The following is a 24,612-nucleotide window of genomic DNA, read 5'->3' on the forward strand; positions in this document are numbered from 1 at the left end:
TCTGAAGTCCTGATTTTCCTCATGGCTGCAGTTTTATACTTAGTCCATAAAGCCCAAGCCAGAGATTGTGTACCTTAAACACTACACATCACATTACCGTTAGTGCAGTTTCTAAGAGCTTGCATGTTAACTTTGGCTGCAATTAAGTTGCCTTAACATAAGCATTAACATATCTATAAGCAATATCAAGATTTGGAGCCAAAAATGTATCAAGTTAAAGAAAACTCATATCAAAAAAAAAGAGCTTTCAATTGACAAGTGATTGGTTCTTTTCTACAGAACAAAGCACTTCCCAACAACTGGAAAGGGATGTTAGGGAGGTTAGTAAAATTTGGATTGATCAGAAATGAACATTCGTCACTACATTGCAATGGTCAATAATCCCTCAGGCTTTTAGTTACATACAGACTTCAGGAAACAGAAATTATCTTTTTAAATTAACAAATAATAATTTTACATATACATGGGGCACATACGATGTTTTGACACATATAAAGTATAGTGATCAGATCAGAGCAGAAATGATATTTAACCAGTGTCACATGTTTAAATGTAAGCCTATGGCCTTTTTCAATAAACAGGTCAAATATTTTCAATTGCTCAGAAATCTCCTTTTGTAAATCCTTTTCTTTAGCACTTGTTCTTAATTTATTATGCCACTTGCACATCCCATATACTTGATTCACAGTAATGTTATCTGTGTTAGAGTTGTGTAGTTTAAGGGAATCTTTGTTTGCTTATAGTGACTTGATTTCTGAAAAAAACTATAGAAAGTAGGCATAAATGGTAAAGTTCAGATGTGTTTGCAATCAGTTTCCTTCGATTTTATAAAATGATGGAATTTTGCCTCATAATGAACACAGACTGTGGTGTGTGTGTGTGTGTGTGTTTGTGTTTAACTGTGACTATGGCTAAGCAATAGAAACAAGAAAGGGGACTCATAGTTAAAATGAGCGTTTTTAAAATATTGCATTGCTGGTACAGAATTCTTCACATTTGTCAATGTTCAAAAAACTGCACACTAAAAATACTTTTACTGCATGTCAGTTACACATCAACTAAAAATAACTAAAAAAAGAAATGAATTCCAAATTTTTTAGTAGATTTTGAGCAAAATGGCCAATTTTTCATTCAAAATATTTTTCACCATAAATATGTATGTGTGTGTTTGGTAATTGTATATGTGTGTGATTACTATGTTTGAAGATAACGTATACCCTCTAGGTAACTAACTTGACAATATATGGAAAGTTTTTATGGAGTCTCAATCTGTACCCACAGACTCCTTTTCTACCAGGCCCCAGTGGATTAGATAACAGCTTATTTTTTCAAGTATGTATAGTTGGCTGGCTGTACTTGGATGCAAAAAGGATTTGTAGATTCAAATAACTAGGTCAAAAATATTTGAGAAAAAAATACAATAAAAAGAATACAAATAAAAATACAGCATATCAATGTTTTACATAGCATTTACATTGTATTAGCTATTATAAGTAATCTAGAGATGATTCACATATTATGCAAGACGGTGCATAAGTTACATGCAAATACTATGCCATTTTATGCAAGGAACATGAACATCTGTGGGTTTTGGTATCTGCATGGGTCCTGAAATCAATCCCCTGCTGATACCAAGAGACAACTGCATTTTCAACTATGAAATCTGGATTGTAATTCTCCTTTTTTTATACCAAACCCACAAATAAACAATTGTTCTTCTTAAGCTTTCATCTCCCTCACAACTACAAGCTCCTTGAAGAAAGAATCTGAATTTCATTGCTTTTTCTCTAGGATTTAACACCACGTTTGTAAATAAATGCTTAATACATGTTTGATAAATAACTTTATGCACAAATGATAGACAAGGGCATGGAATAATGGGGACTATTATAAATCTTATAATTTTTCTTTTGCAATAGCCTCAATTTGTACTTATAAACTATTTCTTATATAAAGTGACAACCTTGTTAATATAGCATAATTATTGCAAGGAAGTATTTCAGAATTACATACAACTGAGTTTATATTCTAGATCTGCTAGAGGGTATCTGGATATTTAATGTCTATAAACATTGGTTTCCCCACCTATAAAATGGAAATAATTATTGTCATAAAAGTAAATGTATTAATAAAAATGAATCTCCTAAGCACACTGCCAGGCACTTAGCAAATGCTTGATTCAAGTTATTTCTTCCATGAAATCCACTAAAATACATAAGTCTATATAACTAAAGTTTATAAAAATAGAATGTAGCATATTTTTCCCTCCACATTTTTTTCTATAGTGGCTTACATATTCATTCAAAATCTTTACACCGAAGTTAATATTCACATAAAGAAGAATTATCAGCAATCTGGTGTTTGAAACACAGGTATCTTAATGGTAGTGAATATCTGCCGTTTATTTCAATTGCTACATGTTTACAATTAAATACATTTTGAATTAGATTTTCAAGCCTCAAGCTGGTATTAATTGCTAATAATTTCATTCATTTGTTTAGATAAAATCAGTTCTTGAAAAGTGCTATTGAAATTCAAATAGCAGATAGATCCTTATCTATTAAAGAAAGTGGACCATGGTTCTTCTTTATCTCAGTTGCCATAGGAGTAAAAATTCTTAGCAAGATGTCTGCCTTTGAAGGAGGCAAATGAAGATGTGAGAAGGAGAGCATCTGGGTAAAAAGTACAGAGCTTGTCACACTTCTTGTGAATATGGAAATTAGACCTTTAACTTTATACCAAGCTTTTAATATTCTCATACAACACCCAATTTCTCATCATGAGAAAGAAGAAATTCAGAATCTAGAGCATTGGTTCTTAATCTTGGCTGTATTTTAGAATCATTTAGGAAACCTTAAAAACTACTGATTTTGTATGTCCTGTCTGTAGAGATTCTGATATAATTCACATGAGGCGTGGCCTGCGTACTGGGTTTGTTATAAGCTCTTTGAGTGATTCTTAAATGCATTAAGGTGTGAGAACCACTGGCTTAAAAAAAAAGGGAATGGGGCCAAGTTCAAGTAATTACTACAAAGCTTCTTCCCCAATGCCAGTTTGGAATAAGAAAAGAAGTAATAAAATATGGTGATTCCCACGTGAGTAGCTAACTCTAGTTTACATAGTATGTTTCTTGATGATGTAGCTTGACAACTTTCATTAACCAAGTCGTGACAAATTGTCCAAAAAGCTTACTTAACTCGCTCAGATTTTTCTTTTCTAAATTAACCGATTACAAAATGTATTAGTTTCCACTGTGACTATAATTTTGGCAATTTAAAGAACAATGTTTTCTGTCATAATTAGTGAACACAGAGGGGAAATTACGATATTTGAATTATAACTTCATCTCTTCAATAAGACAGCATAGATGATCTTTCACCTTCAAAAAATTCTAGGATTCTTGACAACATACTAAACAGTATAGTAGAAAGTGGATCTACTTATATTTTTTCCTGATGTCAGAAAAAAAGGTCTTTTTTTACAAGTGATATTCATGGTAAAAATTCCAAATATAGGGGAATCATTACAATTCTTGTTCTCCACACCTCTGATTTCTGTATTAAAGTCTATTAAAAAGCATGAAGGTGATGTATAGTGTGCCCTCAAAGCTTTCAGAGTGAATAATATGCAGCTTTTCTGGTGCTTAATACACTGCCTAGTGATAATGGTAATGATGAATTCCTATGCAGACTTCCTCAGATATTAGGAAAATGGTTTCCTTTAACTCATATTAGATGCTCAAGTTTTACATCAGTTGGCTGTCTTTGAAAAATACCTCTTAAGAGCCAAAAATATTACTTCACTTAGACAACTGTAGGTATTTTGCAAACAACACACCATGTCTGGGAATTACAAATATAAAGCGAAATAAATAAATGTGCTCCTTGTAGGTCTGGGCTTTATGTTAGGCAGGGAAATGCTAACGTGGTTTAAACTAGAGCTGTATCTCAATTTTATGAGCGCCTGATTTTGTAGCCACAGTAAAGTGTTTGAGAGATTTGTATCCACACTACTTACAAAAAATATTCCATACTCTGAGCTTGCCCATAAAAGAGAGTCTTTGTTTGAGAAGTTCAGACTAAAGTTGGGATGGATAAAAGAAGTAGAATAATGCCAACAAAAAGAACAAAATAATTGCAATGTAATCAATATATCTAACAACTAGTAGTTCAGCTTTGTTATTTTACTCAGGGAGATATAAAACACACAAAGATTCTTTATGGTCACCCATTTTATACTCTGTGTCATTTTTTTTTATCATTTCTGCTGAAATAACCTTGATGGATTCTTAACGTTTTCACATACAAAGTACTATCATAAGGATGTCATTTTTCCTGCTTCTTTATTCACATTCATCTTGTATGCTACTGCTGGATTTTAAATCATATACAGTATTCATCTCACTTATTTAACTAAAAATACTTTTTTTAAACGTTTATTAAGTTTCATACGCTGTATGAAACACATAGAATATAATGGTGGGAAAAAATGTCCTTATAATCTCAACATAAAAACTTGGTTAAAATAAATAATACTACAAACTTAATTTCAGAACTCTGTTACTGCTCAGGGGATCCATTTATTTTAATATTGCCCAGTTTATTTTCTATTAAGAATTATGAAAAATGATACTATTTCCAATAGGATTAACTAGAGCATTAAGAAGATAATTTTTGTAAAATATCTGGCACATTGGAGTGCTCTAAAGGTGGCAATTGACTTTGATGTGAATTTTCAAGTACTCCTGTTTTCTACTGGATAAAGTCACATAAGAGCATGTCAGCAATACATTTTTCACACAGTACTTTATCATTCCTCTGTAAATATCTTCAATTTTAGTCTAACTGGTCCAACATCATTATCTTAAATACACTTGTACATTTTTCTTTCTTAGTTTTGTTTATGTTATCTTCTCAGACTACAACTCTTTCCATATTCTGTGAGACTCTTCTCCATAATCTGACGTAAACTATACTCTTTATTTGACCTAAGAGTCTGTATGATCACTTTTTTGTACCTGTTCCTTCTCAAATCATATACTTTGATAATGGCATGATGGATTCTGCTACACTAACGATATATTAACCTTCTCTAGAGCAGAAATAAGCACCTCTCTGCACCTCTTCTACTACAATATGTATGAAAATAATTATGAGCTGTCTGTTGATTGACCCATTCCACACAAAACAATGATTAAAATAAAATAGTGAAACTGCTTTATAACCTGATGTCATATTGTATAGAGTGATGAAAAATGTACTAGTTTGCACTATAAAAAATCCATTGAAGTTGAAATGAGTGGTCTAGGCCTAGAGGTCTATGTCTATTTTTAATAGCATGACATTGTCTCAATGTTTGCCCCTCCAAATCTCATGTTGAAATGTAATCTTAATGTTGTAGGTGGGGGATGGAGGGAGGTGTTTGGGTCATAAGAGTGGATCCCTCATGAATGGCTTGGTGCTGTCCCTCCTCATGACACTGAGTGAATTCTCTTGAGATCTAGTTGTTTAAAAGTGTGTGGCACCTCCCGACTCTCTCTCTTGCTTCTGCTCTTGCTATATAACATGCTGGCTCCCTGTGGCCTTCTGCCCATGATTGTAAACTTCCTGAGGCCTCACTAGAAGCAAATGCCAGAACCATGCTACTTAAAAGCCTGCAGAACGATGAGCTAATTAAACCTTTTGTTCTTTATAATTTATCTAGGCCCAGGTATTTCTTTATAGTAATACAAGAATGGTCTAACACAGAATATTCATACTGAGGGATGGGACATTGCTATAAAGATACTTGAAAATGTGGAAGTGGCTTTGGAAGTGGGTAATGGGAAGAGGTGTGAACAGTTTGGAGGGCTCAGAAGGCGAGAGGAAGATAACAGAAAGTTTGAAACTTCTTAGAGACCTGTTAAGTGGTTGTAACAAAATGCCTATAGAAATATGGACAGTGAAGGCCAGGGTAATGAAGTCTCATATGGAAATAAGAAAGTTATTAGAAACTAAAGATCGCCCATGTTACACCTTAGCAAAGGCACATTGTGTTTATACTCTAAGGATCAATGGAAGTTTAAATTTAAGAATAATGCCCTGCAGTATCTGGAGGAAGAAATTTCTAAGCAATGCATTCAAGATATAGCTTGGCTGCTTCTAACAGCTTATGATAAAATACAGGAGCAAAGAAATGACCTAAATTTAGAACTTCTATTTGAAACAGAAGCAATAACAGTTTGAAAAATTTGCAGCATGGACCTATGGTAGAGAAAATATCTAAACAGGCTGTGGAGCAACAACTTGTTGAAGAGATTAATATGACTAAAGGTGCTAACGTCCAAGACAATAGCAAAAGAGACTCAAAGACATTTCACAGATCTTCAAGGTTGTCCCTCTCATCACAGGCCCAAAGGCATAGGAGGAAAGAATGGTTTCACGTGTTAGGTCTAGGGCTCCAATGCCCTGTGCCACCTTGGGAGGCTGCTCCCCATATCTTGATTGCTACAGCTACAGCTGTGGCTGGAAGGGCCCAGGTGCAGCTCAGGATGACATTCTGGAGGGCACAATCCATAAGGCTTAGTGGCTTTCATGTGGTATTAAGCCTGTGGTTGCACAGGATGCAAGAGTAAAAGAGGCTTGGTGGCTTCCACTTAGATTTCAGAGGATGTGTGAGATAGCCTGGGTGCCCAAGCAGACTCCTGCTGCAGGAGTAGAGCCCTTACAGAGAACTTCTACTAGGGCAATAACTAGAGAAAATACGGGTTGGTGTTCCCACACAGAGTCCCTACTGGGACAATGCCTAGTGGACTTGTGAGAAGGAGGGTGCTGCTGGAACCTAGAATATTATATATACCAGCAGCTTGAATGCTGCATGCTGGAAAGCCACAGACACTCAATTCCAACCTGTGAGGACAGCTGTAAGGAATACAGCCTACAAAGCCACAGGGACTGAGCTGTCCATTACCTTGGGAGCCCACCCCTTGCAGCAATGTGCTCTAGATGTGGGCCATGGAGTCAAAAGAAATTGTTTTGGAGCTTTAATATTTAATAATAATACAGCTAGGTTTCAGACTTGCATGGGGCCTATTGCCCCTTTCTTTTGGCCAATTTATTTGGAATGGTAATGTATACCCAAGGCCTGAATGATCATTGTATCCTGGGAGTACATAACTTGTTTTGATTTTGCAGGCTCATAGGTAAAAGGAAATGTATCTCAGGTGTAACTTAGGATCTTAGACTTAATGCTGTAATGAGCTAAGACTGTTGGGGGCTGTTGGCAGAGGATGATTGTATTTTTCAATGTGAAGAAGACATAATATTTGGGGGCCAGCAGTGGAATAATATAGTTTGCATGTTTGTTCCTCTGCCCAAATCTCATGTTGAAATGTAATTCGCAGTGGTGGAGGTGGGGCCTGGAAGAATATGGGTCATGTGGGCAGATGACTTCTGAAATTTTGATGCTGTCGTTATGATTGTGAGTGAGTTCTTGTGAGATCGTGAATGAGTTCTTGTTTAAAAGTGTGTGGCACCTCTCACTCCTTCTCTCTTGCTTCTCCTCTCACCATGTGACATGCTGGCTTTCTGTGTTCTTTTGCCATGATTGTAAGTTTCTTGAGGTTTCACCAGAAGCAGATGCCAGAACCATATTTTCTGTAAAGTATTCAGAACCATGAGCTAATTAGAATGTTTCCTTTATAAATTATGCAGTCTCAGGTGTTTCTTTATAGCAATGCAAGAATGGCCTAATACAAAAAACAACAAATAAATGTAAAATAAGGCATGATTGAAGAGAAGGAATCATTATGATGCTTTGAAGAGGATAATCATGTTGTGTGTTCCTTTCTTGGAACATTTGTATACCTGACAAAGTACAGAGATGTGAATATGTTTCATATGAACATGCCGAACATCTTAATGACAAAGGACTTGTTTTATTTTCCTTAAATCTTTTATTCTCTTTCTCTTCTCTTATCAATACACACTCTTCCTTTCTCTCTGTCTGTTATATAGTAAAGTATCTGGGATATGACATTTGCTCAATCAGCTCAAGAATTAAGTAGCTAATGACTGAGGAGTACGTGAGAAGAAAAAAATTATATTTTTTTTTTTGGAAAGATCTTACTCTGTCACAAGGCTGGAGTGCAGTGGAATGATCTTGGCTCACTGAGACCTCCACCTCCTGGGTCCAAGAGATTCTGGTGCCTCAGCCCCAACCCCATGCAGCTGAGACTACAGGCATGCACCAGCACACCCAGCTTTTTTTGTATTTTTAGTAGAGACTGGGTTTCACCATGTTGGCCAGGCTGGTCCTGAACTCCTGAACTCAAGTGATCTGCCCACCTCGACCTCTCAAAATGCTGGGGATTACAGGCATGAGCCACCATGCCCGACCAAATCTTTCTTTCTTTCTTTTTTTTTTTTTTTGAGACGGAGTTTCGCTCTTGTTACCCAGGCTGGAGTGCAATGGCACTATCTCGGCTCACCGCAACCTCCGCCTCCTGGGTTCAAGCAATTCTCCTACCTCAGTCTCCTGAGTAGCTGGGATTACAGGCACGTGCCACCATGCCCAGCTAATTTTTGTATTTTTAGTAGAGACAGGGTTTCACCTTGTTGACCAGGATGGTCTCGATCTATTGACCTCGTGATCCACCCGTCTCGGCCTCCCAAAGTGCTGGGATTATAGGCATGAGCCACCGCGCCCAGCCTAAATCTTTCTATATTGAAACATTAAAACCCAAACCACTGTTATTCTGATTCTTATTACAAATGATAATGTGAAGCTAAGAAGTTTGCCTGAAACTCGTGTAGGAGTTATTTTCAGTAGAGATATTGAACTTTTAATTTTTTTCTCAAGAAATTTCAGAAGAACTTTCTCCATGTCTTCTTAACTTGCTTGTTGACAAGCTACAATACTTGTCATTATATCTAACAGATTATTTAGAATATTTTACTTTTCTTTATCTCATACTTCACATTTTGAAAGACTTATAAAACTAAAAAGAATTCTGTGCTATCTGTAAAATGAGACATGAAAAATACTCCTTGAGTTCAAGCATCAAATCCTATGCTCTGTCTATATTCAGTAAACTGCTAAGCACACTAACCCCACCAATATGTTAAGCATTTACAGGTTTCTTAAGTATTTAGGGACAAAAATATTTGTTATATTATTTTTAAAATAGTTATGGAAGTAGCCACAGGTCTTTTAAGCTTGCCTCTTGCAGTGTGGTGCCACTGCCTGTGAGCCAGAGATAGGGCTACTTGGTCTCTAGTATCCTCAGTGGCATTGGATCCAAGGTAGAGCCTCCATCCCACAACCGGGACAGAAGAAGAAAGCATCTACTTCTCTGCTGCATTTGCCTGGAATTTAAACTTACCAATAAATTGCTGGGGACAGTCTGAGAAACACTGGTACCTTGATCATACTAGTAGAAAATCCCTCCTACTGAGAGCTGGAGGGAGAGAAAACTCTGTGCTCTTGGCCACACCGATTGAAGTACAGTTTCAGTATTGCTGAGCTGGGAGCACAAAGAAAGTAGGTCTCAATTTACATACTACAGATTCTCACTGTTCTTACCAAATTTTAGCTGATTTTCTTGTATGGCTGTTTCTTCATTTGCTGTATGCATGTAAGACCATTTCCAGAGACTTTAAATGTTTGTTTTTGTTGTTTTGTTATTTTTAATTTCTACTAGTTTCACTGGGGAGTATGTCCATGAGCTCCTCATGCAGTTCATGCTGGAAGTGAAAACGTTGAATATAAATATGGAATTAAAAGTAACAATTACATTATGTATGGTTATTTTAAAAAGTATTTTCTATAGAAATTACTGTAATCATAGGGCAATAAAATTGATTGAATCTCAGAATGATACTTCATGTGAAGAATAAGATTAATTTCTACTATGAAATGTAAAAAAGATGCTGAGATTTTAAATACCCAATCTGCATTTTTAATAATTTCTCATTCCAAATCAATGTTTTACCATTCATAAAAGCAATTAAAATTTTCCCTTTACTAAAATAACTTGTCACATTATTTCCAAAATAAAAAAAAAGAAATATTTTTAAGTTTACAATTGAAATCATAAATCAATTCATCTTTTAAGATCGATTTTTCCAGGAGCTCCAAGCAAGGAAATTTCTTGAAAAATAAGAGAAAAGAGTATTCTTTATACTTCATGGTCTAGAGAAATTTAGCTGCTTTGATTGGTCCCTGAACAATTTAAGAAACATAAAATCATACAAATGATGTTACTCTAGGTGATTTACTGTAAATTTCACATTTTTAAAGATAATACTGTTTTCAAATATGTGAAATTTTGGGTCATTGCATACAAATCTATAAATATGTTATTAACAGAATGTTAATATATTTATATATTATTGTCCTTCTTTAGCAGAATGAAGGACAAAAATTATAATCATCTCAATAGATGCAAAAAAACCAACTTCAAAAATTCAGCATTTTTCATTACAAAAATTCTCAACACATTAAGTATAGAAGAAATAGTTCTCAAAATAATAAAGGACACATGAAAAACCCACAGATAACATTATACTCAATGGTGGAAAACTGAAAGCTTTTCCTCCAAGACCAGGAGGAAGACAAGGATGCCCACTTTCACCGTTTTTATTCAATATAGAACCAGAAATTTAACCAAAGCAATTAGGCAAAAGAAAGAAATGAAAGGTATCTATATTAGAAAAAGATGTTTTATTGTCTATGTTAGCTGTTGACATAATCACCCTAAAGATTCCATTAGAAAATAGTAAGAACTAGTAAGCCAATTCAATAAAATTTCAGTGTATAAAGTCATACAAAAATTAGTAGAATTTCTATACACTATCAGTAAACTATCTAAAAAAGAAATCTGGAAAAATATCTCTTTTACAATAGCAAAAAACAACCCTAAAAATAAAAATTTAAATGGAAGTGAAATATCTATACACTGAAGATTATAAAACATTGATAAAAGATATTGAAGAAGACACAAATAAATGGATCACAAATAAATTTATCACCTATGTTCATGAATTAGAAGAATTAATATTGCTAACATTTCCATACTACCCAAAGCAATTCCTATTAAAATTCTAATTTGTTTAGAACAACAAAAGACCCCAAATAGCCAATGCAATCTTGAGAAAAAAGAATAAACTGGAGGCATCACACTACCCAATTTCAAAATAAGCTTATTATAATAACCAATGCACCATGGTACAATCTTAAAGACTGACAAGTAGACCAGAGTCTGAACAGAACGGCAAACCCAGAAATAAATTCATATATTTATAGTCAATTAGTTTTTTACAAGACTCCAGGAACACACAATGATGTTTCTTTAGCAAATGATGTTGAGAAAACTGGACATCTTCATCCAAAATAATAAAATTAGACTCTTGGCTCTCACCATATACAAAAATCAACTCAGAATGGATTAAGACTCAAACATAAGACCTAAAAGTGTAAAACTACCAGTGGTAAACAAAGAAAAACCTCCTTGATACTGGTTTGGGCAATCATTTTTTGGCTATGACCCAAAAAGCACAAACCACAGAAACAAACAGAAAAGAATGTGATTATATCAAATAAGAAGCTTCTGAACCGAAAAGGTTACAATCAACAGAATGAAGAGATGAGCTACAAAATGGGAGAAAATATTTTTAAATCATATATCTGTTAAGGACTTAATATAAATTACATGAGGAACTCAAACATCTCAACAGCAAGAAAACAAATAAACCAATTAAAAAATGGGCCAAGGACCTGGACAGACATTTCTCAAAAGAAGGCATACGAATTACCAATAGGTAGATTAAAAAATTCGCAACATCGCCAATCATTAGAGAAATGAAACTGAAAACTGCAATGAGATACCTTAAACTTGTTACAATGGCTATTATCAAAAAGATAAGTGTTGACAAGGATTGGAGAAAAGAGAATACTGGCACACTATTGGTATGTGTGTAAATTAGTGCAGCCATTATGGAAAACAGTATGCCAACTCCTCAAAAATTTTAAATAGAACGACCATATGATTCAGTCAATTTCAATACTGCAAAAGAAATAAAATCTGTGTATTGAAGAGATATCTGCATTCCCATGTTCCTTAGAGCATTATTCACTATAGCCAATGTAATCATTGATCAATAGATAAATAAGAAAATGTAATATATGCACACACAATGGAATACTGTTCAGCTTTAAAACAGAACGATATCCTGTGATTTGTAACCTGGATCAATCTGGAGGAAATTAAGTAAATAAGCCAGGCACCGAAAGACAAATACCGTGTGATCTCACTTCTATGTAGATTCTAAAACAATGAAACTAACAGAAGCAGAGAGTAGAATGTTGGTTACCAATGTGGGCAGTTGAGGAGGTGTGTGGGTTGAGGAGATGTTGCTCAAATGACCCAAAATTTTAGTTAGATAAGAGGAATAAGTTCAAGATATCTACTGTACAACATGATGACTTTAGTTAATAACAGTGTATAGAATTCTTGAAAATCAGTAAAACAATAAATATTAAGTGTTCTTGCTGTGAAAATGATACATATGTGAGGTACAATAAAGGTTAATTAGCTTGATGTAGCCATTCTGCAATATGTATATATTTCAAAGCATCATGCTGTACATAATAAATACAATTTTTATTTGTGAAAAAAAAAAAACTAAGAATCATGAAGCCTATCAAATTGCAAATGAAATGACACATAATAGTCAACCCCAAATTCCCCATTCTGAGATGGCAATCTTGCTGTCGTACATTGTCATTGTTCTTATTTCATATGTAAATTAAGCACTCTGACTCACCCATTTGCTCATATTATGTAAGTATAGCAGATCTTTACTATTTCTTTATGTAGCTTTTTAAAAAATTGTTTGAGTGACATAAGGTATTAGTCTACTCTGGCTGCCTTAAAAAAGTACCATAGACTTGGTGGCATAAACACCAGAAGAATTTTCCTATGCTTGTGGACACTGGATGTCTACGATCAGGGTGTGAGGATGAATGATTTAAAGTGAGACCTCTCTTCCTGGCTTGCAGATGGCTATCTTCTGGCTGTGTGCTCACATGGACGTAGCCTTTCCTCCATGCCTTGCACATGGAGAGTGAAAGATTTCTCTAGTCTCCCTTCCTCTTCTTTTTGTTTTTTCTTATGTGTGTGTGTGATTTTTTTTTTTTTTGTATTTCTTTTTTTATTATACTTTAAGTTCTGGGGTACATGTGCAGGTCATGCAGGATTGTTACATATGTATGCACCTGCCGTGGTGGTTTGCAGCCTCCATCCCGCTGTCACCTATATCTGACATTTCTCCGCATGTTATCCCTCCCCAAGCTCCCTAATCCCCAATGTCCCTCCCCTATTCTCCCCCAACAGACCCCAGTTTGTGATGCTCCCTTCCCTCTGTCCATGAGTACTCCTTGTTCAACATCTGCCTATGAGTGAGAACATTCGGTGTTTGATTTTCTGTTCTTGTGTCAGTTTGCTGAGAATGATGGTTTCCAGATTCATCCATGTCCCTGCAAAGGACACGAACTCATCATTTTTTATGGCTGCATAGTAGTCCATGGTGTATATGTGCCACATTTTCCTTGTCCAGTCTATCATCGATGGGCATTTGGGTTGGTTCCAGGTCTTTGCTATTGTAAACAGTGCCACAATGAACATGCATGTGCATATATCTTTATAATAAAACGATTTATAATCCTTTGGATATATAACCAGTAACGCGATTGCTGGGTCAAATGGAATTTCTATTTCTAGGTCCTTGAGGAATCTATCTTCCACAATGATTGAACTAATTGACACTCCCACCAACAGTGTAAAAGCATTTCTATTTCTCTGCATCCTCACCAACATCTGTAGTCTCCAGATTTTTTTTTTTTTTTTTGAGACCGAGTTTCACTCTTGTTACCCAGGCTGGAGTGCAATGGCGCGATCTCGGCTCACCGCAACCTCCGCCTCCTGAGTTCAGGCAATTCTCCTGCCTCAGCCTCCTGGGCACGCACCACTATTAGCTGGCCACTATGCCCAGCTAATTTTTTGTATTTTTAGTGGAGACGGAGTTTCACCATGCTGACCAGGATGGTCTTGATCTCTTGACCTCGTGATCCACCCGCCTCAGCCTCCCAAAGTGCTGGGATTACAGGCGTGAGCCACCGTGCCCAGCCCTCCAGATTTTTTAATGATCGCCATTCTAACTGGTGTGAGATGTTATTTCAATGTGGTTTCGATTTGCATTTCTCTAATAATCAGTGATGATAAGCATATTTTCATGTTTGTTGGCTGCATTAATGTCTTCTTTTGAAAAGTGTGTGTTCAAATCATTTGCCCACTTTTTGATGGGGTTGTTTTTTCTTGTAAATTTGTTTAAGGTCTTTGTAGATTCTGGATTTTAGCCCTTTGTCAGATGGTTAGATTGCAAAAAATTTTTCCCATTCTGTTGGTTGCCAGTTCACTGTAATAACTGTTTCTCTTGCTGTACAGAAGCTCTTAAGTTTAATTAGGTCCCATTTATCTATTTTGCCTTTTGTTGCCATTGCTTTTGGTGTTTTAGTTATTAAGTATTTGCCTATGCCTATGTCCTGAAAGGTATTGCTTAGGTTTTCTTCTAGGGTTTTTATGGTGTTATGTCTTATGTTTAAATCTTTAATCTATCTGGAGTTAATTTTTGTGTAAGGTGTGAGGAAGGGGTCTAGTTTCAGCTTTCTGCACATGGCTAGCCACTTTTCCCAACACCATTTATTAAACAGGGAATCCTTTCCCCCTTGCTTGTTTTTGTCAGGTTTGTCAAAGATCAGTTGGTTGTAGATGTGTGGCATTACTTCTGAGGACTCTGTTCTGTTCCATTGGTCTATATCTCTGTTTTGGTATCAGTATCATGCTGTTGTGATTACTGTAGACTTGTAGTGTAGTTTGAAGTCAGGTAGCATGATGCCTCCAGCTTTGTTCTTTTGGCTTAGGATTGTGTTGGCTGTGCAGGCTCTGTTTTGGTTCCATATGAAGTGTATGGTGTTTTTTTCCAGTTCTGTGAAGAAGGTCAATGTAGCTTGATGGGAATAGCATTGATTTTTTGAAGGGTTTTTTTCTTTGTGTCTTTATCTCCTTCAGTTCTTCTCTGATCTTAGTTTTTTCTTGTTGTCTGCTAGCTTTTGAATTTGTTTGAACTTGCTCCTCTAGCTCTTTTAATTTTGATGATAGGGTGTCAATTTTAGATCTTTCCTCCCTTCTCATATGGGCATTTAGTGCTATAAATTTCCCTCCAGACACTGCTTTAAATGTGTCCCAGAGATTCTGGTATGTTGTGTCTTAATTCTCATTGGTTTTGAGAAACATCTTTTTTTCTGCCTTTATTTCATTGTCCAATAGTCATTCAGAAGCAGGTTGTTCAGTTTCCATGTAGTTGTGCAGTTTTGAGTTTTTTTATCCTGAGTTCTAATTTGATTGCACTTGGTCTGAGAAACTGGTTGTTATTATTTCTGTTCTTTTGCATTTGCTGAGGAGTGATTTAATTCCAATTATGTGGTCAATTTTAGAGTAAGTGTGATGTGTTGCTGAGGAGAATGTATATTCTGTGAACTTGTGGTGGAGAGTTCTGTAGATATCTATTAGGTCCGCTTGGTCTAGATCTGAGTTGAAGTCCTGGATATCCTTGTGAATTTTCTGTCTCATTGATCTGTCTATTACTGACAGAGGAGTGTTCAAGTCTCTATTATTTTGTGGGAGTCTAAGTTCTTTTTGTAGGTCATTAAGAACTTGCTTTATGTATCTGGGTGCTCCTGTATTGGGTGCATATATATATTTAGGATAGTTAGCTCTTCTTGTTGTATTAATCCCTTTACGATTATATAATGCCCTCCTTTGTCTCTTTTGATCTTTGTTGGTTTAAATTCTCTTTTATCAGAGCTAGGATTGCAACACCTGCTTTCTTATTTGCTCCCCATTTGCTTGGTAAATCTTCCTCCATCCTTTTATTTTGAGTCTATTTGTGTCTTTGCATATGAGATGGGTCTCCTGAATACCGCATACCAATGGAACTTGACATTTTATCCAATTTGCCAGTCTGTGTCTTTTGATTGGAATATTTAACCTATTTACATTTAAGGTTAATATTGTTATGTGTGAATTTGTTACTGCCATTTTAATACTAACCGGTTGTTTTGCCCATTGGTTGATACAGTTTCTTCACTGTGTCAATGGCGTTTACCATTTGGTACATTTTTGCAGTGGCTGGTACTGGTTTTTCCTTTCCATGTTTAGTGCTTCCTTCAGGAGCTCTTGCAAGGCAGGCCTGGTGGTGACAAAATCTCTCAGCAATTGCTTATCTGTAAAGGATTTTATTTCTCCTTCACTTATAAAGCTTAGTTTGGCTGGATATGAAATTCTGGATTGAAAGTTCTTTTCTTTAAGGTTGTTGAATATAGGCCCCTACTCTCTTCTGGCTTGCAGGGTTTCTGCCAAGAGATCTGCTGTGAATCTGGTGGGTTTCCCTCTGTGGGTAATCTGATTCTTTCTCTCTGGCTTCCCTTAGCATTTTTTCATTCATTTCTACCCTGGTGAATCTGACAATTATGTGCCTTGGGGTTGTTCTTCTTGAGAAATATCTTTGTGGTGTTCTCTGTATTTCCTGGATTTGAATGTTGGCCTGCCTTGCTAGGTTGGAAAAGTTCTCCTGGATAATATCCTGAAGAGTGTTTTCCAGCTTGGATTTATTCTCCTATCACATTCTGGTACACCGAGCAAATGTAGATTAGGTCTTTACACATAATCCCATATTTCTTGGAGGTTTTGTTCATTCCTTTTCACTCTTTTTTCACTTATCTTGCTTTCTCATTTTATTTCATTGTTTTGATCTTCAGTCTCTGATATCCTTTCTTCTACTTGATTGATTCAGCTATTGAAACTTGTATATGCTTCATGAAGTTCTCATGCTATAGTTTTCAGCTCCATCAAGTAATTTATGTTCTTCTCTAAGCTGGCTATTCTAATTAGCATTTCATCTAACCTTTTTTTAAGGTTCTTAGTTTCTTTGCATTGGGTTAGAACATGTTCCTTTATCTCAGGGAAGTTTGTTATTACTCACCTTCTGAATCCTGCTTCTGTCAATTTGTCAAACTCATTCTCCATCCAGTTTTGTTCCCTTTCTTTTGAGGAGTTGTGATCACTTGGAGGGGGAAAGGTGTTCTGGTTTTTAGGAATTCAGCCTTTTGCACTGATGTCTTCCTATCTTTGTGGATTTATCTACCTTTGGACTTTGAAGTTGGTGACTTTCAAATGAGGTCTCTGAGTGGACGTCCTTTCTGTTAATGTTGAAGCTATTTATTTCTGTTTTTTAGTTTTCCTTCTAACAGACAGGGCCCTCTGCTGCAGGACAGCTGGAGGTCCACTCCAAACCCTGCTTGCCTGGGAATCACCTGCAGGGGCTGCAGAACAGCAAGAATTGCTCCCTGTTCCTTCCTCTGGTGGCTTCATCCCAGAAGAGTACCCACCAGATGTCAGCCAGAGCTCTTCTTTATGAGGTGTCTCTTTGGATATATAGGGGTCAGGGATCCATTTGAGGAGTCAGTCCTTCCCTTATCAGAGCTCAAGTGCTGTGCTGGGAGCTCCATTGATCCCTTCATGAAGAGCTGCTGGGCAGGAATGTTTAAGTCTGTTGTAGTGGAACTCACTCACAACTGCCCCTTTTTCCAGGTTCTCTGTTCTGGGAAGGTGGGGCTTTATTTTCAAGTCCCTAAAGAGATGCTGCCTTTTGTTAGAGATGCCCTGCCCAGTAAGGAGGGAGTCTAGTCACAGTCTGCCTGCAGAGGTGTTGCTGAGCTGCCGCATGCTCTGCCTTGCTGCTATGTAAGCTTCCTTGCAATTTTGTTTACACAGGCAAGGTTAGAACTGCTTTGGTAATGGTGGACACCCTCCCCGCCACCGAGTTTGACCATCCAAGCAGCTTGCTCAAACTGCTGTGCTTTCTGCAAAAATGTTAAGCCAGTGGGTTTTAGCTTTCTGGACTTTGTTAGGGTGGGACCCTCTGAGCCAGATCACTTGGCTCCATGAGTTTAGCCCTGTTTTTTTCAGGGGAATGAGCAGTTCGGTCTTGCAGGCATTCCAGGCGTGGGCTAAAACGGCTGCCCAGTTTTATTTTATAATAATTATGAAAAAAATTTTAAAAGCACATATGTTTGAAAATATCAAAAATTTAGATAAAAATTTAGATAAACCAGTATTTGGAAACTAGTAAGATCTTTATAATGCTATTATTATTGTTAAGGTTGCTGAGATTATTGCTTATTTACCTTAGGCTTATATTTTTATTTTTATTCTTCTCTATTGTTTGTTCAGTTTTACTACTTTATTTTTATAGCACATTTTCCATCTCAATATTCAGCGTGTCTTTGGACAAAATATATGATAAATTTATCAATTTATAGTCCAATTAGGAAACTGTCAAGCTTCATCTTACTGATTTTGTTACATCATATTTCCATTTCACCTTATTCTGAGTATTTTATTTCACAAAATGAGCCTTCTTTTGACCTAAGATTTATCTAAATTTTTAATATTTTCAAACATATGTGCTTTTTAAATTTTTTCATAATTATTTTATAATTTTATATCAGCAATTCTAACATTTCATATCTCTAGCAGTCAAATTTCTCTCAGGAATATTTTCAGGCTTGTTCGAGAATATTCTTCTCTGTAAGGGCTTTGTTTTACTTCTGTCAGACTCCCCAAATTACTAATAATTGATTATCATTTTTTCCATTTCTCAGCTTGAATTATCACACATAGTGTAAAATTCATTTTCAAGACCTATTTGTGGGCTTGCCTATGGATATAATTATTAGAGGTTGTTACTTTTAACATCCAAAAAGATACATAACTTCTTTCTCATTTCATTAAAAATGAAATGAAATCCTTTCCCCAGCAAAGGGAGACTACATGAAATTATTTATTTTAAAGTTTTTTCTTTGGAGTTGCAGTTCCCAGGATCTTGGCTTCACATGGGAGCTGGAGCTGAACTCTCCTGCTAGTTCCTGCCAAAACTCAGGCTTCCCTATTTAAAGTGGACAGCTCTAGGCTCTAGGTTTGCTGAACAGGCAAAAGTCCTTGAAGCAACTCAATTTTGGAATCTTGCTAGCATTCTGGTTTTCATTTCCTTTCCCTCCTTTGTTTTGGTCCTAATGTGTTTCCTTTACTTTTTTATGAATATAACTATGTTCTCCAAAGGCTACTAGCTTATTTTACCCATTTTCCTAGGATTAATTTTTATCTTGAGGAAATTTGAGAATATTCACAAGTGATTGCAATTATTCCTGAAAATCCAGTTGTTGACCATATATACCCATCCGTTTTAACCTTAATTCTAACAAACAACGCATTTCTCACCCTTCTCTCTTATTTGCTGACTGGCTATCTTGTCTTACCTTTGCCTCTTTTTCAGTCTCTGTGGTTTCCCAGTGATTCATTCCATCTTAATAAATGCATGTATCATATCTTAAACAGCCCTCTCTGTTTCCTCCCTAGTATCTACCTAGTATGATATTTTGACTAGAATACAACTCTCAAGACATCTTAATTGATTGATTTTAAAATTTACATTAAAGAATCCGTCTGAAACAAAATAATTTATATAATGTAAGGTTGTTAAGTGAATTGTATTAGATATTTTTAATATAACTAATGTGTATTCACTCTGGTACTAGCTAAACGCTGCATAACATATGAGGGCCATTTTCTCTTTAGATTAACCCTCCTTTTTGTAATATTACTTTCTATTGATAACCTACACTCTTTCTGACTGCTCTTGAAATTCCAGGGCACTCTCACTAGCTCTCTGTTAATTTAAACATTAACAAGGTCATCATGTAATTGAAGGGTACTAAATGGTTTCAGTTTTTTGTTGTTGTTGTTTTAATGAAGGCTCTGAGTCTCAGAAGAGGCATGTGCATTTTGAGTTAAATTCAGAGATATTGGAAATACCAAAGAGATACCCACTGTTATTTTTCACAAATGCGTTGGGCTGACAGGTTGTTTAATATCAACAGAATAATGTGTGCCTTGACATTTTCAAATTGTCTAGGAGCTTTTAGAACTGAATACTTCATCATGCCTTTAGTTCCTCAATGTTCTTTTTGGAAAACTCTTCCTCCCTGAAATAAGTGTATGACATTAGATTTCCTTCTACGAAGAGCACAAATAAGTCTCCTTTTTGAAGAATGATTTCCAGTGTTTAAATCAGATAGAAATTTCAGGCAGATCTGAATATATGCATTTATATTTTTATCAATTTAACTTTTCTATGTATCAGATAATTGCTTTGATAAGGTGAGAATGAAGGTTAACTAAATTTTGGAGGGGATGGAAACAAGTTTTATTTCTAACAACCACCTTACTTATTTGTAATGTTCAGTTTTACAAAAGTGCATGCATCAATCATACAGAACGGCTTTACTTTAGAAAACAGAATAAATGAGCTTTACTTAAGAAATGAGAGAACAATTTTTAAAAGAATGAATAGTGTTTGGTTTACTGTCTTATCAAAGTATACATGTATTAAACAAATGCCACCTTACCATTGTGTATAGCAATTAAAGTCAAGTGTAATTAAACACAAACACACACAGTCATTTTTAAATAATTACTTGTTTTGTTATATCTTTTATTCTCTCATGGCTTCATGTATAGCATCTGCAACAATTATAGGTCTAATACCATGTCAGTTCAGTTACATCATATTAGCTGGACAGCTGTTTAAGGACTTATACAAATATTCATGCTATCATAGCAGTAGCTGATGTATTTAATTTTTATGATATGTATAATCATCAGATACTCCCTGATATAAATATGGAACAATTAATTTCTTAGACGTTCTGGGCTATGGGTGCTGAAGAAAACATTAAGGATGAAAAAGGCAAAATCGAATATTAGGCTTTCATTACCCAACTTCTGTCAAAGAAAAATAAGCCCAGTCTTTGTGGATCATAACAAAGACGTTCTAACATGACCATAACGTCAAACATGGCACAGTGACCTACCTTTAAAATGTAAGACACCCGATTGGACAAGTTTTCTATACATCTCTTCTCTGTAGTACTGACTTAGCACTTCACTCACATGGGCTTGGTCATCAGCCAACTTTTCATCTGTAAAAGCTTGCCCCTGAATTTGCCTATGATTTCCACTGTGACAGCTTTTTAGCTTTTTGTAATCTCCACAGCATAGAGAATGAGATCTTCAATGTCTTAATTTTAGTAACTATTTGTTGATTAACTTTATGTTTGTGTATAGTATGGGAAATATCTCATATAGTAGGCCCTCTGAGATGAATCAGAAAAACTATCTTTAGAATAAAAATATGATCTCTGCAATATGAACCTAGAGTGTAATGGTCATTCTGGGAAGTCAACAAAGTAAGATCCTGTGAACAGAGTATCCTCAAAAGGAAAGTGATGGGCAATACTAGTGGGGTTGGGAGAGGGAGTGAGCTGCATGTAAGGAATTGTGAAACATGGAGACGAATATTAATTATGATTCATCCGTCCTTATTCCACTCTCAGGTTGGCTTCACTGAAGACCTAATAAAATTTAGTGTGAATCTGATAACAAAGGGCTTCCTGAAAGAAAATCATTTTATTTTTGAGATGTCAAGGATGTCCTTACTATTAGTGTGAATTGATGTGATAATATTAAAACAAAAAAATCCCATGACAACAATATTAACAAATGTTTAGGGCTAGATTTAAATTAAACAAAAATGTAAACTTAAAATAATATAACTAAAAGTTTATATTTGATTATTTCAGGTAATTGTGACATTGGCATTTCTTTGGATATTGTTCCTGACTGCAAGAGATAGGCAGATGTTTTCCATAAAGGTAAGATAGTAGGTGTTTTTGGCTTTTTCGCCCACTTGTGATCGCTATCACATATTACTGTCTCTTTTGGAAAACAATTTAACACCGTAAAAATAGTTCTTAGCTCAAGGGTCATAAAAATACTTCCAGATTATAGTATGCCAACCTTTGCTTATTACTGTTTTAAACTACAGGTCGTAAATATTAAAGATTTTAACAAATGCCTTTTACACCTCTAAGTGTATGTAGTAGCCAGCTTCCAAGATGGACCACAATGATCCTTGCCTTCAGATATGTACATTCTGTTGTAATTCTGTTACTGACAAGCCAGACCCCGAAGAAATGTGGTCTTTCACTGTTCAGTGTCACGAAGCCAATACATGAAACCAAAAGTGAGCGTCAAGCAATGGAGGATTTATTTAATGGATGTGAAATTGAGAAGCAGCTTGGTTCACAAATCAACTTCTCCGTTCAGGTTTCTCTAGCAAAGGGGTTGGACATTAAAAGCAGGTGAAGAAATATTCATGTCTCCAGAAATGGGTAATAAACTTCCTGGAACTAGAATGCCATCTTCCTTTTTGTCCCTTTATGGCTTCTTCCAGTCATTGTCATGGTGATTATCAACTGTCCTGTTGCTGGTGGGAGTGTCATTTAGCATGGGAATGAGATTGTAATGAGGCCTGAGGTCTTTTTGAAGTTGGTTGGTTGGCTACCTTCATTCTAGCCAATCTCAGCTGGTCTGGTTATTAATAACCAGGAAATGTTTATTGCGACCGTCTTATTTATTAAAGGTAAGCAGAGTTACAGCAGGGTAGAAATTCAGCTATAGAACATGGGCATTCCTCTGGATAATAGTGTCTTCTCTTTTGAGCGTAGGCTAAAACTAGTGACTCACTTGTAATAAGTAAATAAGGCAATGGTGACAGTGTGTGAATAGGATACTAGGCCATTATAAAGCAGTATGGTTTTTCACTCTATATCTTAGACCATTTGCTGTGGAAAAAGCCAGCTGTTATAAGCAATTATATGGTGAAGCCCATGAAGCAAGTAACTGAAGCCTCCAGCTAATAGCCATGTGAGTGAACTTAGAGTGAGAACCCCCAGCTCTAGTCAAGGCTCACCTGATTGAAGCTTTGACTGACATCTTGGTTGTAGTTATGTAAGATACCTTAGGCTGAATCGTAAAAAAACTAACTTGAAAATAAATTACTACTAATTTAGAGATTAGGAACCAAAGTATAGTCATATTTAGAGACATGCTTACCAGACTTAGAGAAATATTTTTAAAAGCATTCCTTAATAATAGATGTTCATGTTTAGTTAATATATCAAATATCTCTGTTAATGACTCCTAAATTTATAAAGACTTATTCCCTAGAGACCAGTAATATTTCTTTTCAGTTATCTTAATGCCAGTTTACTTAGTAAACACTTGAAATAAGTTAATATGAGTAGCATTTTGCTTATTGCTTCCTTACATATCAAAGTCTGACAGTGATTTTTTATAGTAATTATTTTTATCCTTACATTATATTAAATGTATTAGTTTACCACATCTTAGCTCTTTCTATTCTTTGGTGCTATTCAGCAGATTGATCTGAATATATGAGTCAATATTAAGGAACTAAAAGATAAAGAGGACCCCAGTACTTTACTTTCAGGGTTAATGAGTTAACAAACACCTGTACGCATTAGAAACAGATGAAATAGAAATCCTGACATCAAAATAATCTTCTAATCTCCAAATTAAACACTTTCAGGAAACAGTGGACACAGGCTAGAAGAAAAGTTATCAAACTTATTGTTAAATTAGTTATAAATTAGGCATTTGAAATATAATACTGTTTAGACTTTAAATACATAACGTAGTCTCTAAGGGACAACACAGCACATTTATAGGGATCATCCCCCTAGCTAATTGAAATAGCAAATGTTTCCCCTGGATCAACTCATGATGGTGCCACAGTTTAACAGATTAAGATTTACATATTGTCACCACTAATGGCTGCAGCTGCACTATTTTGGTGGGCCCAGGAAGTGCGCTTGGCCAGGCAAGCCCTGCATCTGCATGCTTGATGTTAACACTCAGGCCTTTTACAGATCTAATAAAATTGACAATTTATGTACAGACATGCCAGAATCTAGAGCCAAGGAAGACGAAATCACTAAGGTTGAGGGGTAAAAATTCAAGCTGCCTGCCAGGAGCATGTGCAGCTGTATTAGAAACAGGAAGAAAGTTCCATCGACACACCTGCTAGAGATGCCTTGTTTGAAAAATCTCTGCTTTTTTCCTCCAGTACACAATTGTAGCACCGAGTTCATTATTGCTTATTCAACTGTCCATGTGAGATTCAGAGTCAGGGATTGTGTTATTGATTCAATTTATTCAACAGGAGACATAACCCACTTGAAATTAAGTTACCTTGCCCACTGTTTTCAAAACTTAGGGAGGCATTACAGATGTGTGGTGTATCATCCTTGCCTTTCTCCATCCCACTTCTTCAGTAAAGCAAAACCTTGTTGTTGGATAGTACGTGCAAATGGGAAGCTAGCAGCCACTTCTTAGGTTTCTGAATCTCTTCTTTCTATTTGGAATCTTTCACCTCTTGCTGCCTTGTGGGGAGTTAGTCTGTAGTGTCACATTGTTATGTGATCTAAGAGAAGGCCCTAGTGTATCTCTATGAGAAATGCTGAGTGCCTGAATTCAAGCCACCACATTTGATCCAATGAAGTCAGTCTAATCTTAACATTTACAAAACGTGATGG

This window comes from Aotus nancymaae, unplaced genomic scaffold, assembly GCF_030222135.1.
Source record: "Aotus nancymaae isolate 86718 unplaced genomic scaffold, 86718_ANA_hifiasm-v0.15.2.pri h1tg000057l, whole genome shotgun sequence".
NCBI classification, from domain to species: domain Eukaryota; kingdom Metazoa; phylum Chordata; class Mammalia; order Primates; family Aotidae; genus Aotus; species Aotus nancymaae.